Here is a 19,519-nt window from a genome sequence, read left to right as displayed (position 1 = left end):
TCCATTTGACCTTCCCCTTTTACTATTTGTTTTCTTCACTCATAAATTGGGACATGCAGTTTTATTTCTTCTTCTCAACAAAACACATAAATTACTACTACTCTCTTATCTTTGTGTACACATAAAAAGAACCCAAGTGAGTTATAACTATATTGAGTTTTGTTCTATCCCATTCATTAATGAATTGGTTTATTTGTTTTTCATAGTTATTGCTTGTAGCTAGCATTTTAATGAATTGACTTGTAACTATATTGAGTTCTTTTCCGTGTTCAAACAGTCTATAGCTACTGGATTCTGCCTTGTTTTTTTATTAAAATGTTGTTTATTTCATGCTAGTGTGTTCTAGCTTCACCATAACTAGTCCTGATTAGTTCTAATCTCAATAAAGGCATGGAGAAAATGACATATTTAGTCAATAACTTGCTAGAATTTGTCATTAGCTCCTTCAGTGTAACTGTTTTCGATAATTTAGCAAGGAAGCTGTGTTGTTCATGTTCATATGTGTCTTCCTCAGTTGCCAAAGCCCAGCCTCCTGTTACAAGTATGCAACATGGAGTATAAAGTAGAGAAGAAAGTAAGAATTTAAGCTGAGCTGACAATGATTAGTTAAAACAGTTAAAATGATAGTGGTAGTTTAAAATTCTGTTTTACTGTAGCTGCTACAGTAGCTGTGTCCCAAAGTTAGTTAAGGCGGTTACAACTATCCATTTAAGAGTTTGAGCTATATAAACCATTGTACTGATTGTTATATGCATTGAATAACAACCAATCTCTTTCTCTCTCTTAATTTCTTCTTATTCTTAGCTAAATTCTCGGATTTCCCTGATTAGCGCACCAATTTTTCGAAGATAATTCCTAAAACTGCTTCACCATTGGCCTTCAATTATCAATTATGCATCAATTGGTATTAAAGCCACTCGATTTTTGGACATAAATGGTTAACAGAAGCAAATCTACTGAAGTCATAGAGGATAAAATGTCCCAGATGCTAGATCAGCTTCAGAAATTGATGGAAGGAATGACTAGCATCATGGACAGAAACACCCAAGCTGATAAGGAATTAGGTGAGTTGAAGAAAAGCTTAGCAAGATTAGGGGATGTTAACAGGGACAAAGAAGGAGGTCGGCCAGAATCCTCAACTGCTCGAGCTTGTTCTATGGATTTACCCCAATGATCACAGGCCCAAGGAGAATATGAATCATGGTATATTTTTCACTCGATTCTCTAGGTTAGATTTCCCCAAATTCTCGGGTTCAAAATTACGCAATTGATTATACAAGGTAGAGCAGTATTTTTTGGTGGATGATATTCCATTTGACCAAAGGGTTAAGATAGCTTCTGTGCACATGAAAGGGTAGGCTATAGCCTGGCATAGGTCCTACATGAAGTCTAGAAACTCAAGTATGGAATTGAGTTGGTCAGAGTATGTTTTAGCTTTAAATGAAAGATTTGGGGAAGAGTTTGAGAATGCTATGGAAACACTCAAGAAGTTGACTCAAACAGGTAGTGTCAAGGAGTACCAGGCTGAATTTGATAGACTATTAAGCTTTGTCAATTTGTCAGTTGAGAACCAAATTATTTGTTAATTAGATGGATTGACACCTGAGTTGAATAAGTCTGTGAGATTGCAGTTTCCAAGAACATTGATGCAAGCCTATAAGTTACAAGATTGCAAAATGAGGTATTTCAAGCTCAAGCAAGTTCTTGGGGTTTAAAAAATGGTGGGAGAATACAAGGTCCTATATTACCTACTCCTGCATATTCTAAACCACTTGTGTTCCAGAGAACAACAGGAGCAAGCACTGCTTTTAACAAAGCAGGGGAAGGCTACACTTCCAAGAATTTCAAAACAAGTGGAAATAGCACTGGAAGGACACTAACATCTACAGAATTGAATGAAAAAGGGGCTAAAGGCTTATGTTTTTTCTGCGATGAGAAATATGAATTAGGACATAAGTGTGCCTCTAAGAAGCAACTTTACTTAATTGATGTGGTGGAAGAAGGTGCAGGGGATGAATTAGAAAGTAATAATGCAGACTATGAAATTATCTTGGAACAAGAGGAGTTGATGACTATCTCATTACAAGCCTTTACCGGGGTGAATGGCTATCAAACTATCCGGGTGACCGGGTACTATGAAAAACAACCTCTGCAAGTTTTAATTGATACTAGTAGTACACACAACTTTATAGATCAAGAAGCTTCCAAGAAGTTAGGATGTCCGGCTAATAATATAGTGGAACAAGCTATTAGTGTGGCTGATGGGAGAAAGGTAACAACAACAACAATTTGCAAGAATCTGCAATGGCTTTTATAAGGAACTACTTTTTCCTCAGATTTTCTACTACTTCTTTTAGGAAATGTAGACATTGTGTTAGGAGTGCAGTGGTTAAACACCTTGGGAAGGATTTTGTTTGATTTCCAAAATAGAACTATTGATTTCAAGTATCAGGGGAAGAGGCATGTCTTGAGAGGGGCAACTAATCAGTTGAAAACTTCCAGCAGTAAGGCCTTAATCAAGCATTGTGAGGTGGATGCTCAAGTTTACATGTTGTCCCTTATTCTTGCTAACTATGAGGTGGTTCATTGCTGTCACATTCAGGCTGACCAAGGTGATGCAGTACCTTCTCTTTTAACTCCTTTACTGGATCAGTTTAAAAGCATATTTGAGATTCCCTCAACCTTTCCACCAGATAGGGGTCCCTTGAATTACAGAATACCATTGATGGAATTTGCTAATTGTCATGACCCAAACCAGGGCCTGGCCGTGACGAGCATTTCAAACCATGAAGGCCCGAAACACCCCTATCTGTCTGATAATCATGCACCTAATTCATATGATCAAAGTAATGCGGAAGAAACATAATATAACAGAAACATGGTCAAGAATCATATGAAAACAATAATGGGGAATAATGTCCCACAATCTCAATCAACATCTCAAAAATTGTCTACGAAATCTTTACTACATGACTAAAACAATATCTATCTAAAAACTGGGACAAGGCCCCCAGCAGACCCTAAAACTGAATATAAGATAAAAGGACTGCAGGACATAAGACCTTCCGAAACATAGAAGGCGCACCACTTGTCTCTGCAACTTTGTCTGAATGATCTACTGGTTCTCTTGACCCCTAGACTGGGCCTCTGAACCTGAGAGGTTGGAGAGGGGAGGGGGTTAGCACAAAAGTACTGGCACACAGAGATATCAAAGCAAAACATAATATTTTTACAAAATATAGTTGAGAGCCATTATAAAGAAATTTCCTATCAAATCATTTGAAAGCACATGGGTGTAATGCAATAGTTTTTTCTCAACATTAATGAAATGCAACTGAGCTAGATGGAATACACTACATAATTTACACCAACTGTCAAACCTCGGTTACCACCGAGATTAGAGTATAAGTGAGGGAGAGACACACAAGATCATACAGCATGGAGTCTCGACCCAATGGTAGTGCCCAAGATCACTTGGCTCGGGCTCCTACCTATAGTCCTAATTTGGGAATGACATGAAGTCAAGTACACAAGATCACTTAGACTGGTAGCAATATTTCGTGTCGGCAGACACATTTTTCCAGCGATGAGCCCTTGTGTCTCAAACGCCTTCTTTGGGCATCCACCTTTCTCATGTAAAATCAATCACATGTCGTATTCTGTAGGGTATCATCATACCCGACTTGCAAGTCATCAATATCACATCCACATATGCATAATCATGTAAAAACCAAGGTGCTTCATCATTTACAAGTGGTGAACAATATTTATTTCAAATTCATACTCTCTTTTGTTGATCACAATATAATATGGAGTATCAAAACATTATCATGGGAATTTGAAAATAATTTATCATTCATATTTATCAAACTTCCATGGAAAATCTCAAATCACATATGCATGGTTTCAACCATTGAAGTATATAGGCAAACAATTCCCATGACATAAAGAAAACGACTTAGAAATCGTATTGAAAGCAAAATATTAGCATTTGATTGAAAACCCCCATTTAAAAGCATGCATGTTCATAAAAATTACACCCATGAGATTTTTGGATAACCCCATGTACCTCTATTTCCAAGGATAATAGATGTTTTTTGAAGCTTGCGGATTGTTGATTCCAAATATGTAATTATCTTTGAAAACCTACGGTCAAATCTTGAACTATTTGGGGTTTTATTTTGAAACCCTAAGGAGAATCTTGAGCACTTTTGATGAAAGAATATGTATTTTGGGGTCCTTGGAACTAAGCCTCGTGTTTTAGGGCTAAGTAAGGGTGGAAAAGGACCACTTTGTCCTCAACACTGAGTGTTTAAATCACTAGAATTCCTTACATAGGCGCCGCCCATCCCGTTGCCTATGTTCACACAGGCGCCGCCTAGGCTATCGCCTATGTTTGCATAGGCGCTGCCTAGGCTATCGCTTATGTTTACATAGGCGCCGCCTAGGCTATTTCCTATGCTTTCCAGTGGCCATGGGCGATTGGTTAGGCGACGCTTATCACTTTGAAGGGCCATAACTTCTTACTCAGGTGTCGGATTTTAGCCAAATTGGTATCGTTGGAAAGCTAAATTGAATACCTATCATTTGACACATAGTAGGCTTCCTAAATAGACATATACAGAGAGTTATGGTTGATGAAAGCTGACACACTTTACAACATCCACTAAAACTTAGTCAATCGAAATAGTTTCAACTCGTCCTTGAGTTGAAGGACCTCTATGGTCTAAATTCAATCTTGAGCGGATTTACATTCTACACAATAATTAACATTCTGTATTGGCATAGGATTTTATGGCTTCGGGATTAGCAATGCATTAAAATCATGGTCTATATTGTAGCCCAAATTGCGGGGCATTACACTAATCCTATTAGTAAGAGGCCATATAGGTATCCCAGATTTAAGAAAGATATTATAGAAAAGTTGGTGCAATAAATATTGGATCCAGGTGTGATACAACATAGCACTAGCCCCTATGCATTATCGGTAGTTTTGGTTGGAAAAAAAAATGGGAGCTGGAGGTTATGTGTAGATTATAGGGAGCTCAATCAACTAACTATTAAGGACAAGTTTCCTATCCCTATTATAGAAGATTTTTTGGATGAATTAGGAGGTGCGCAGGTTTTTTCAAAGATAGATCTCAGGGAAGGATATCACCAACTGAGAATGTTTGAAGGAGATATTCACAAGATATCATTTAAAACTAATGAGGGTTACTATGAGTTTTTAGTTATGCCTTTTAGCTTAACTAATGCCCCCTCATCCTTCCAAAGTCTTATGCACTTTGTATTCAAGCCATTCTTGAGGAAATCAGTCCTAGTCTTTTTTGATGACATCTTGATCTATAGCAAGAATTGGAGTGACCATGTTGCTCATGTACAAGCAGTCTTTGAGTTGATGCAACAATTTCAATTGTATACTAAAAGGTTCAAGTGTGCTTTTGGTGCGTTGAAGGTGGAATAGCTTGGTCATTTAATAAGTGTAAAAGGGGTTGCTATTGATCCCAAGAAGATTATTGCAGTTCAACATTGGCCAATTCCTAGTAATCTCAAATAGTTGAGAGGGTTCTTAGGATTAGCTGGCTATTATAGAAGATTTATACAAGGATTTGGTGCTATTTGTCAACCACTCCATGAACTTTTAAGGAAAGAGGGATTCATATGGTCAGATAAGGCTACTGCTGCATTTGAGAAGCTTAAGGAGGCATTGACATCTACACCAGTGTTAGCTTTACCTGATTATACTAAGACCTTTTTGGTGGAAACTAATTCTAGTGGGATAGGTATTGGTGCTATACTTATGCAAAAACGGCACCCCATTGCTTTTATCAGCTAGTCCTTAGCATCAAAACATCAACTTATGTCGGTTTATGATAGAGAATAGTTGGTATTGATTTTTTCTATCACCAAGTGGTCTCACTACTTATTAGGAAGATCTTTTGTTGTCAAGACTGATAAAAAAGCCTTAAAATATCTCTTAGAGCAGCATATCCATACTAATTTCCAGGTTGCAAGAATAACCAAACTGATGGTTTTTGATTTCACTATTGAATATAAGAAGGGCTTTGAGAACAAGGCTGCTGATGCTCTCTTTAGGAAACTTGAGGTTGAGCTTTTAGCTATTTCTTTGTAGACACATGATGAAGTTTTATACTCAAGAATTCAAGCATCTTGGCAAGCTAATCCTACATTACAGGAGGTAATTAACAGGCTACAAGTTCATTCCTTTAAGTCTTTACATGGATTAATAATCAACTAAGGTGGAAAGATAGATTAGTCGTGGGAAATGATTTGCAATTAAGAAAGGATATAATTAACCCATGGCATGCTACTCCTCAAAGGGGACATTCAGGAATGGATGCAACTATTAGAAGATTCCAGGACTGGAAGTCACTTGTCTCTGACATCAGAGATTTCATTAACAAATGCGATATTTAACAAAGACACAAATATGATGTTACTGCTTATCCAGGGTTATTACAACCTCCGCCTATTCCTGATAGGATCTGGATAGATATGTGTTTGGATTTTATTGAAGGCTTGCCTAAAGTACAAGGTAAAGAAGTGATATTGGTGGTAGTTGACAGATTAAGCAAGTCTGGTCATTTTATTAGTCTAAGCATCCCTACACAACTCAAATTATGGCTCAAAGCTTCCTTGATAACATTTTTAAGTTACATGGGTTGCCAGCTACCTTGACAAGTGATAGGGATCCTATATTCATTAGCACCTTTTGGCAGGAGTTATTTGGCTTATTGGGAGTTCAGTTGCAATAATCTACTTCCTATCACCCTCAAACTGATGAGCAAACTGTAGTGTTGAATAGAACATTAGAGACATATTTAAGGTGCTTTTGCTCAGACAAGCCTAAGGAATGGGTGTCTTAAGGAATGGGTGTCTTACTTTCCCTTTGCTGAATGATGGTATAACACTACCTATCACACTACCTTGAAATGCACACCTTATGAGGTCCTATATGGTCAAAAACCTCCTATCCATATTTCTTATTTAGCTGGTGAATCAAAGTCTGAAATGGTTGATAGATCATTGATTGCCAGAGAAGCTGTCATCCAGCTCTTAAGGTTTCATATTCTCAGAGCTCAGCAAAGAATGAAACATTTGGCTGACAAACATAGATCTGATAGAACCTTTGAAGTAGGTGATTGAGTCTATTTGAAGTTGCATCCTTACAGGCAAGTTTTAGTGTCAACAAGGCCTTTTAACAAGCTTTCCGCAAAGTATTATGGTCCTTACTTGATTGAGGCTAGAGTGGGTGTTGTTGCTTACAAACTACTGCTGCCTAGTGAGGTGCTTATTCATCCTACATTCCATGTCTCTCAACTCAAGAAATTTCATAAAGTTCCTGTGAACATTACACAGCCTCCTGTTATTGATTTATCCAGTCCCTAATACTCCACCCCTGGGAGAGTTTTAGACAAAACACTGGTTAAAAAAGGTAACAAAATAGTGGAACAATTGCTTATTAAGGGGTGTAACTTGGATGAAGATCAGGCTACGTGGGAATTCTCTTCTGAGTTTCATTTGAGATTTCCCTCTTTTAATCCTTGAGGTCAAGGATCTACTAAAGGAAGGGGTATTGTTACAAGTATACAACATGGAGTATAAAGAAGAGAAGAAACCAAGAATTTGCGCTGAGCTGGCATTGATTAGTTAAAATAGTTAAAATGATAGTGGTAGTTTAAAATTCTGTTTTACTGTAGCTGCTACAGTAGCTGTGTCCCAAAGTTAGTTAAGGCGGTTACAACTATCCATTTAAGATTTTTAGCTATATAAACCATTGTACTGATTGTTACATGCATTGAATAACAACTAATCTCTTTTTCTCTCTCAATTTCTTCTTATTCTTAGCTAAATTCTCGGATTTCCCTGATTAGCACACCATTTTTTCAAAGATAATTCCTAAAACTGCTTCACCATTGGCCTTCGATTATCAATTGTGCTACACCTTCTTTTACCATAAACTAGCTTAACCTTCCCCTAAGTCTACTCTTCACACTTGCCTTTCCAACAAAGAACATAGCTTCAGTTTTCTGAGAACCTGACTTGTCCACACGAGTCTTAAGTATGGTTATTAAATATCATAGCAGACATTTGTGGATCAAAGATATTCATGGAATTATATATCACACACTTCAAGAGGTATTCCTCGATTTACATTTGAATAAATTTGTGATATGTATGTTGTCTATCTTACTTGCAAAGATTCTATTTTCTTGTTTCCGCTGTTTATGCATATCTTCCACCATGAACCTTATTTAGATCTCCTGACTCAATTTGTTCTTGAATGTCAATCTTTAATGCCGTGGCATTTTCTGAAATTCCTGAACGAGTTTGTTCTTCAAACTTAGTGCGAAATTCGGCAATATAGAGATAACAAAGAAAATAAAAGTGTATTTTGTTTAACTAGTTTTTAGTTAAGATAGTCACACATTTTTTTGATTTTTTTGTTAATGTTGTCTATTTATTGTACTTTTGTTGCTTCCTTTTAGGGATATTTTTTAATTATTTTTCTTGTGTTTTCTATCGAAAGAAACCGCATTTACGTATGACTTAGGGGTAAGTCATGCTTTCACTCTATCATCTCCATACACCACTTCATAGACTACACGGAATATGTTACTGTTGCTGATATGGTTTCTGTACATGATCTTATATTGAAAATTGCTACTCGTATTTTACTGTCAGTGTCTAATAGTTAAATTTTTCCTTCTCTACTCTTATGTTAACGATATATTTTTGGGTCTGTGACTACTGCAGCAACAACATGCGTGCTACATTTGTTTTTCTATATGTGTAGTATGAAGTATAAATTCTCTACTTCCTTATTTTTTAACAACTCTAAATTGTTTAGATTTGACTTAGCCATGATACTGCTGCAACAAACCAAATCCTCTTCTACATGTGGTCTTAGGTTATGGGGAGGCTTATTTTTCATCTCATTTAGCTTTTCATGCACATCATTTAATTCTGCTCTAAGATCAATTATCAGCCCTTCAGCTTCATTAAGCTGAGCTTCTAATTCATCAATTCTTCTTTCTTGATTTTGAGACAAAGTCTTAGTTTCAGTTGTCTGCATTAAAGGTTAGAAAAACAACTATCATTAAACGGCGAGATATGGGAATCAACATCCTGCTAGGATATACTATCATGTCATTCAAGTAAAATCACTTCACAGTTAGTATCGGCATGCCAACTTTTGAAGACCATAAATATTATGTAATCTTGAAAGTTTACTATTAATTGTTAAACTTTGTTCCAAGGAAGGCTTGCATTTCTAATGTGATGTTTGAAAGTACTACGATTCAAGACATAGGCTGGTAGTGCAGGAAACTTTTAAGAATTGTCCTGAACAGAAAACTTCTGAGGATTTCATGAATAACACTCTTCTTATTTTGTAATTGTAACTAAAATATGGATATTTGCCAATATATTACAGATATGCCAAGGTTCAAGCGCTCACAGAAAAAGCAAAATTCAGATTTGCCGATATCTATATCACAAGGTACTGAATCAGCAAAAATCCTCATTTTTGTCTTTTTAAATCTCCGTTTCTTCTTCTCCTTCTTCTTAACATAATGAGTACTGAATCGCGGAGGAGTAGTTGGCGGCTTTAAGGCCAAATGTATCTCCTCTTCACATTCTTCTTCTTCTTCATCTTCAGAGATGAAGGAGTTGGAAATCACGTGAAACTTCTCTTCTTTCTGCCACTTACTGAGCTTAGTATTATTAGTAATATGTAATGATGGATAGAAATTAGGATTTTGTGGGAGAGAAGAAGGGTCTTTGAAACAGCAAGAATTGAAGGAAGCAATAACTTTGGAGAAACGGAGTTTCAAACTTTTTTCCATTCTTTTTGTTTAGTGTTTTGATTTTTGCCCTTTGATAAAGTGTGAAGGTGAGTGTTGTTTATATTGGGGACAAAGGGTGATGGAGAGCGTGACCCAACGTCTCTAAAATGTTTTGAGTTATTAGTCAAAGTTAGTAATTCGTTTTACTGATAACGGTTTAATTTCTCCTTTTCACGCTTATTGAGATAAATCATTGTAAAACAGTGAGAGTTATGTAAAACAGTGAGACAACATGTCTTGTATATTTTGTGCATAAAGAAAGAATTTCTTTTATATTGGGATAGAAGAAAGAAAAGAAAAAGGAAGACACTAAGAATTAAACCTACATCTCTTATACTAAGACGCTTTTGTAGATACTACCATTATACTAATAATTTTTACTGATTTTTATATATTAACATTCTCACATACATAGTCGATAGTCTATTAAAAACATCTCTATCCTAATTCCAGACAACATAAGGTGTATTGAGTATATTCCATTCCTTTCAAAAATCTTTCTTGTAGGACTGTATGTTGTTGTTATTATGTCTAGCATTTCACATGCATTGCACAGAAAAGAGAATAGGACAAACTTCAAATTTGGAGTAATGGTATTAAATTAGAATGTTAATAGGTGGGGATAAAGTTGTAGGTAGCGAGAAACAGGAAGTTGCAAATGCAGTGTTATCTGTTAACTCTTTACTTCAATGAAAGGTCTAAAATTAGTAGGCGTCTAGCAGGCAAGAGAATTTAATAAAGTGACTCTATGTATGCATTGCAGTGAATCCACTATCCAGGGAAACTGTACTCTGTTGGATTACCTCTCTTTCCCATTTTTCTTTTCTTATACCTTTCTACTTTCTATACACTACTTTCCATTCATTCCACCATGATGTTACAAATTGATCTTTACCTGTAGTTGCACCAATATCTTATATTGCACCAATATGGTGTTCCTAATAACATCTGTTTTCTTTGTCATTTAAGTATATTGGTTGCTTCATGTTAAGAGGACATTGGTCCGTATGATTAGATACTGTTTACAGACTATATATGTATCTGTCAAAACTTGAAAGAGGGAAAGGCAGAGTCTCGATACTGAACATTAATGTAAGACTACCACTATATATCTTAAAGGAAAAATAGTTGTTACATTATATTGTAATTGATGCTCAATTATAGGTAAAATAGGTGACTAAGAAATGAAAATGGAAAACGCTGTAGGATTTTGATATTCCATTGATGGACCCCACTAATTTTTTATTTTAAAATAATAGCGGAGGTTTTAAACCGCCGCAACATGTAAATTTTTATTTTTAAAAAACAAATAGCGGAGGTTTTAAACCGCCGTAACTTGTAAATAAAAAATTATTATAAAAAAGATTAAATTTAGATTAACGGACGTCGACCGCCGCAAATTATTTATGGCGGTCAGAAAAAACCTACCGCAAATTGATTGTGACGGCCCATTTTGTGGGGGTTTTGGGAACCCCGGAAATGAAATTTGCGGGGGTTTTAAAACCCCTGCAAAATATAAAATTAGCCCTCGCAATTTAACCCATTTTTTTGTAGTGATAGCACATTTACAATAAATGATTACAATTGAAATAAAATTAACAAAAAATAAAGAAATTAAAACAATCTTCTTCTTGGCTGAGGCGCGGATCTCCCTTTCTCTAAGGAGATTCAAGCCCACTGCGGCATAATCTACACCGATCCAGCAGTATATCTCGTGACTTGTCCCTTCTAGGATGCAACAACCCATCAATGATGTACAACTCAAACAACTCCAGATTAGTTGAAGAGTCCAAAGCTCTACCATAAGAACACCTTCCTTCAACATATATTTACCCTCTTTGTATAGTGAATATAATTAAAGACTAAGGAACAAAGAAGTTTCCTTATTCAAGGTGTTGTGGAAAAACCAATCTGTTGAGGGTGCAACTTGGGAAACTGAGGCGAATATGCGATCCAAGTACCCGCACCTGTTTTTTGCGAACTCCGATCAAGCCGAAGGTACTGTTCTTTCCTAAATCATGCACTTTTGATAAAAGTTGCAGCAGTTAAGCTGTCATTTATTATGTGTTTAGCTGTAGTTTCTTGAATTTATGCATTCTATATTGCATTCGGAGTGAGAAACGATATGGTGATGAGTCTAACGAATGGTTTCAGCTGTTTGCTCTATTCCTTATCTAATCTTGGCATGTCTAGCTTCATTCGAGGACGAATTTTTCCAGCCAAGAAATTTTTCGTTGGAATTTTGTGCATAAACATATTGGGTTCTATCTTCTAGAATAAATTATAAATTTTTTGTGCGGAATGTCTTAGATTATGACCCACCATTGTGTAGAGTATCGACGATATGTGGATCATCCAAAACAGACACCCGAGTGATGAGTTATGAACATTCCGATCGAACCGTGAATAGTAGTGAACAGTAAAACGTGCAAGAAAAAGTATTGAGGCTGGCATATTTTTGCTCCAACTTTAAACGATCATAACTCCTTGTACATAATGATCTAGGTGATCTACTATATATCAACGGAAATCTCTGCGAGTCCTCTTTCCAATGAAATTGGTGTCATCCAATTTTTCTATCGGAGCAAAACGTTATGGTTGATCTACTTCAGACTATCAAAACAGTCCACCAAAGGACAGATTCGAGAATTTTTTTGATTTTTAGTGGCGTTTTGGTCATTCCTCCTCACCAAAAATCCATCCAAACCCTATATTAAAGCCTATTAGAAGCATTATATGTTATATTTCATCAAAATCCCTCAGAAAGAAAACCCTAAGCTCCTACATCCAACTTCAAGAACCTTCAAAGTTCACCATTAATTCTGCAAATTTATTCAAGATTCCAAGTTCCTAGTTCAAGAACTTCAAGAACCTCCAAAGTTTACCATTAATTCTGTAAATTTATTCAGGATTCCAAGTTCCTAGTTCAAGAACTCTAAGAACCATCATTCAAAGGCACGATTAACATCTCAAAAATGAGTATTGATCTAAAGTTCATCATTCAAGGTATGTGGGGTTTTTCAACAAGAACTCTCTTTCATTCTTGTGCCCAAAAGTAATTTTCTTTACAAAGGCATGAGTTTTATTTGATTTTTACAAATTTGAAGCATGAACCCATATATTATGATGATTATTATGAAATCTTGATGTTTATAATTTTGAAAGATGAATTTACATGGGTGAAGATATAAAGCATGAATCTTGAACGATATTTATCATGATTTTGATATTTGGGTCGTGAATCCCCATTGGAAATTGTGTTTTTTGAGAAAGTGTGTGTTATAAGCACGTTGATGTTGAATATTTGAGACATTTTGAATGATTTGACCTTTTGGTCTTAATGGAGTTGTTTTGAACTCGAGTGTTAAAGAAATCCACAACGTGATTGATTTTGATAGATGGGAAGCATGATGACTCTCGATGTATATTTATATATTATTGAAATTGTTTTATTGTGGATTATCTTTGAAATGATCTGAGCTAAGTCCGGGAAAAATCTTTAGCACCGAGTGGGAGGTATAAAGCGACCTTACTTCCTTAGAACTACATGCCCCGTAGGAGTGAGCCTGAGGCTGATTTATATAGTTATCACTAGTTTGTGTGGATTTGATATCGATAGTCCTACTCCGATGGCAAGGATAGGGCAGCTCTCCCCAACATGGGTTGTACGTTGGACTCCATGTAGCTCACATGGTTTATGTCGGTTATAGGATCTTTCAGTGTGTGTGTATTTTCTTGTGTCTATGGTGAATGGTGAAGTGATTTGAAAGTGGAATTGTGAAAGTTATTCTTTCGAAAGATTTAAATGATATTTACATTATAAGAATTGATATTCTTGATGAACTGAAAGTGATTGACAAATTATATGATGACTCACATGTGTTATTGTACTTATTTCATCCTCTCATGATTATGATGATTTTCTTCGGGCTATGTGAGTCTTTCATACATCCTACATATTTCTTATAAATATTTATGATGATGATGTTTATATAACTGCATACACCCCCATATACTCAGTTCCTTTCCATGGTACCGACCAGCATCTTCGGATGTGGGCTGCATTTTCTTGGAATGTAGGTTTAGGTGCTCAGTTTCAGGTTCGACAGTGATTCTTCGGGCACGCTGTTCTACATCCTCTGTTGTGGTGAGTCCTCATGTTCCGAGGACGTGATGTCTGATGTTGGTTTCACGGAATTGTTTACATTTTATAACTGAGTATGAGTCAGTTGGGGCATGTCTCAATGGCTCACTGGTTTTATTGATTTTCTTAGAGGCTTGTCAGACTAGTATAGATGTTGGGAGTTGACTAATAAGTCATATTTTGTAATCTTTCTGAAATTCTTTTATTCTTGGATGATGATTACTCTGTTGATATTTGAGGGTTATTTATGGAAACCCCATTGATTTGTGTTGAACTGAATGAAAATGGCTCAAAGGGTTAGATTGGGGCTACTCGTAGCTTCAAGCATCGTGTGACGCTCTGGGATCCGTTTTCCGGGGTGTTACAAATATGATCTCACAATATTGTATTTTTCTCCTTATGGTCTGAATTTACCATTAAAATAATGGTTTATACTCTACCAATATATTTTGGTGCTATCACAATATCTCAAAATTAGAGAAATCAATTTCTCAACATAAAGTGATTGATCAATAATCTTTTTCACTAGTTGAAGATTAGATAGTTAGTTCAACCTCTATAATGATTTAGCAAATCATAATTTATTTCTTCATTTCAGTAAATAGCACCAATTTTTTTTTCATTTGCATCACAAACACTTTTAAATACAACAAGATTTATTTTAATAAAACAAGACATATTTTTTTTCAAGTAAATATACATAATTTGCTTGTAATAACCTGCTTAAGTACTTTTACACAATTTCAGTCAAGTGCAATTAGCCACATATCTCATATTTTATTAGACTAGTAAAGTTTCTTTTTTTCCTCACACAACTTTTACATATATATATATATATATATTTAAATCAAAAGGAGTTGCATGACTCATATAATCAACAAAATTGTATTTCACAAATTTTCACCATAATGTGACATGTCAAGGAAAAGTTTATCACATGATTTAGGTATTTTTCATTTCTAGAATAAAATTTATCTCACCCAAATATTTAATGTCAAGTTGGCTATTCAATATATCATTTATTTGATAACATGCATGTTAGAGCCTAAGACATCAATAAATATACAAATAATAGTAACATGTGATTTATTCCAAGACTAATATATGCACTTGTAACTTTTTTTCAAAGTATTCTCAAAAATACAAAATCACATTTTTCATGGTAATTTTTTCTCATTTCACTAGCCCCCACTATTTTGAGACTTTAATAAAATAAACTTTCATGAAAAGTATAATTTTATTCATGAAAAATCATAGGTAACTTTTTACCTTTCCTCCACAACAAGTAGAAATTTTTTTTTACCTTTCCTCCGCTTAAGTTGAGGAGTAGAAAGATACTTTACGTAGCTATCTCTTGCCATCCATCTTCTGAAATCTCTCATCTTTATATCCGTGATTTTTTAATCTGTAACAAAACATGAATATCCTTAAATGTAATATACCACATTTAGAATAAATAATTATAGTTGAAATAAAATTAACAAAAAATAAAAAAAGTAAAACGATTTTCTTCTTGGCTTTGGCGCGGATATCTCGCTTTCTTTAATGAGATTCAAGCCCACTGCGGCATAATCTACACCGATCCAGTAACATATCTCGGGACTTGTCCCCTCCAGGATACAACAACCCATCAACGATGTACAACTCAAACAACTCTGGATTAGTTGAAGATTCCAAAACTCCACCATAAGAACACCTTCCTTCAACATATATTTACCCTCTTTGTATAGTTAATATAGTTAATGACTTAGAATATTTTCTTTGTCTCAACTTTTTCTTTCACTAATAAATAACTCTCTTTTGTATAGTGAATATAGTTGCAGATTTAGAATATTTTCTTGTCTCAACTCTCTCTTTCACTACTACACACTATAATCTTTTTCACACTTATCATATTTCCTTGTACATGCAGTAACATGTAAGACAACCTTTATTTATAGGTGAGGTATGAACTCTTGTATTGAATAGGAAGAATGTGGTGTAGTAAAGTGAGTACATGAATGGTTGGATGTTACCTGAGTTACAAGCATAATTACATAGTATAATGGGCAAATAAAGACTTAGTGGCTATAGGAGTTTCAAGAAACTCATGACCACCTTCTTCCACTAACAAATGTAAATAATAATACTCATAATACACAATTTATACTCCTTAATATATGACTTAATATATTAATTTAATAATAAAATGCTTATACACCAACAATAGCTTAAGCAACTCTATGGATAATGTTCTTACTATATCTAAGAGCTTTTGTATATATAATCCAGCAAGTTAAACTCGATTACTTATAAATTATTTTAAAATATATGAGGGATTGAAATATATTTTAAATTATTTAATATTTTAATAATTATGAATATTTTAAAATTTCTTTAGGATGAAGTAAAACTTGTTTGTGGTGAGTCCCACAGACACATGCCAATTAATTAGTATGCCAAGTATTATGAACTTGTTGGCCAAGTGTCACGTGGCTTATTGTTGGTAATTACGTTTTAAATATTTGTTCTTGTCCACCGCCACAACTTGCTATAAATAGAACTTTCTCATTTGAGCAAGGATATCCCTCAACAGCATATGTTTCTCACTCCCTCTAATATCTGTTCTTTCTTTTACTTTTGTTTTAATTTTAATTAACTACAATTTTATTGTTCCTTTTGTTTTATCATTAGAACTTGCTGGTTCATAGTTAATTTTATTGATTCTTGTATCCTTTAATTAATTAGGAAAGACTACCTTAACCTTGGGTATCTTCTAATTAATTAGGAAAGTGTTTGTTTAATCATGGGAAGCATTTCACATAGTGAAAATAATTTGTTAGGACAATGCCTAACATGACTCAAGTATTTTATATATCACTTAAAATATTATAGTAGTCAGTTAATTATTATTATTATTATTATTATTATTATTATTATTATTATTATTATTATTGTAACTTGTTGATATTAATATATAAGAAATATTATCATTATTGAAGTTTATCTATATTGAATTTTACAATTGATATTGAAATTTATTATTGTTTTCCAACAACCTAAAAAACTATGACATCTAATATTGGTCCTAAAATCATTAATAATACTGATGTTGGTGTTGCTCTCACTGCTTCCAATCTAGTCAGTTTTTCAAAAGGCTATGACACTGCAGAATAAATGCATGAACATAAATACAGTTATATGTCTAATGTTAATAATAAAATATTCATAAAAAATACATCTCAATGCCAGATCAGAATATATGAAAGAATGACAATCCCATTAAGACAAAAATAAATTTGACTAAAATGGATGCTATAATTATTGCGGTCGATCATTTAGAAACGAATATTGAATCAATGTGAGAATCTTGGTGATAGACTCTGGTGATACTAGACACATTTATATAAATAAAAATAATTTTGTATCATACACTCAAGTTGGAAAGGAGAAAAAATCATTTATCTTGAGACCTCGAGAACTACTCATGTTCTTGGAAAAGACAAAGTTCTTTTCAAACTCACATCTGATAAAACTATGGCATTTAGTAATGTGTTACACGTTCCTAATATCAGAATTAATTTGATTCTTGTGGAATTATTAGAAAAAGTTGGAATGAAGGTTACTTTTGGAAATAATGAGGTCATATTGACTAAACCTAATATATTTGTGGGAAACATGCTAGATTTGGACATGTCAATTTCTCTTATTAAAAGAATATGCAGTCATTTGATTTAATATCTAGTCTAAACTCAAATCATTTATAAATGTGAAATATGTGCCGAAACTAAAATTACTAAAAAGTCATATTTTTTCGTTAATAGAGAAACTGAATTATTGTCTTTGATTCACACTGATTTGGGTGATTTAAAATAAACTATAACTAGAGGCAGAAAAAGATATTATATGACCTTTATTGATGATCTATCTAGATTTTACCAAGTTGTATTTACTTAGAAATAAAGATGACAAATTTGATGATTTTATTTCTTATAAAGATGAGTTAAAAATCAACTTAGTATAAAAATCAAGAGAATTAGATTTGATAGAGGTGGAGAATATGCATCTTTAAATGCTTTTTGTAAAAAAGAAAGAATTATTCATGAAGTAACTATGCCTTATTCACCTTAGTCTAATGGTGTAGCTGAAAGAAAAAATAGAACATTAAAAGAAATGATGAACTCCATGTTAATTAGCTCTAATGCACCTGATAATTTATGGGGTGAAGCTATTTTATCTGCATGTCACTTACAAAATAGAATTCCTCATAAATGAACTGGAAAAACCCCTTATAAATTGTGGAAAGGTTATAAACCTAATTTGAAATTTGAAATATTTAAAAGTATGGGGGTGCGTTGCTAAAGTTCTTTTGCCTGAATTTAAAACGAGTAAAATAGGTTCTAAAACTGCTGATTGCATGCTTATTAGATATGTTGAACACAGTGCTGCATATAGATTTCTTGTTTTGAAAAGTGATGTTCTTGATAGAAATACTATTATTGAGACAAAGAATGCTGAATTCTTTGAAAATATTTTTTCACTGTATGATAAAATATCTCATGAACCTTTTGAAAGAGAAAATGAAACTAACTCTAATATTGAGGAATTGAGAAGGAGTAAAGGACCTAGAAAATAATATTTTTCTTATGAAAATGACTTCCAAACTTTTCTTGTCGATAATGAACCACTAAATTATTTTGATGCTATATCTTCTTCTGATACTGAATTTTGAAAAGAGGCAATAAAATTTGAAATTGATTCTATCATAAAAAATAATACATGATTTTTAACTGATTTACCTTCCGGTGCAAAACCTATTGGCTGTAAATGAATTTTCAAAAAGAATCTTGATGGTTCTATAGAGAAGTGTAAAGATCATTTAGTAGCTAAAGGCTTTGCTCAAAAATAAAATATTGATTATTTTGATACATTTGCACCAGTGAAATTTTTTTTATTAGAATAGTAATTGCTTTAGCATCGATTCATTAGCTTTTTATCCATCAAATGGATGTAAACATAGCTTTTTTAAATGATGATTTAGAAAAAGAAATTTATATGGTTCAACCTGAAAGATGTGTACTTTTTGACAAGAAAATAAAGTTTGTAAATTAATTAAATCTCTTTATGGCCTTAAACAAGCACCTAAACAGTAGCATGGAGATTTTGATCAAGTTTTAATAAAAGATGAATTTTCTTATGTTGAAGTGGATAAATGTGTTTATACTAAAGTTGTAGACAATAATTATGTGATAATTTGCTTATATGTTGATGACATGCTTCTATATGGTATAAATTTAAATATTGTGGAAAGTACCAAATTATTTTTGTCTACTAACTTTGATATAAATGATCTAGGTGAAATAAATATGATCTTGAGATATAAAGCTATAAGGAGTGAAGATGGAACAATGTTAACGCGAGAACATTATGTTGAAAGGATTCTTAGGAAATTTGAATGATAGGAGGTAACCCCTGTAGCCACTCCTTATGATGCTAAATCTAAATTGAAAAAGAATAATGATAACCC

Source organism: Capsicum annuum, unplaced genomic scaffold, assembly GCF_002878395.1.
Source record: "Capsicum annuum cultivar UCD-10X-F1 unplaced genomic scaffold, UCD10Xv1.1 ctg4748, whole genome shotgun sequence".
Classification (NCBI taxonomy): Eukaryota; Viridiplantae; Streptophyta; class Magnoliopsida; order Solanales; family Solanaceae; genus Capsicum; species Capsicum annuum.
This window is presented reverse-complemented; position numbering follows the sequence as displayed.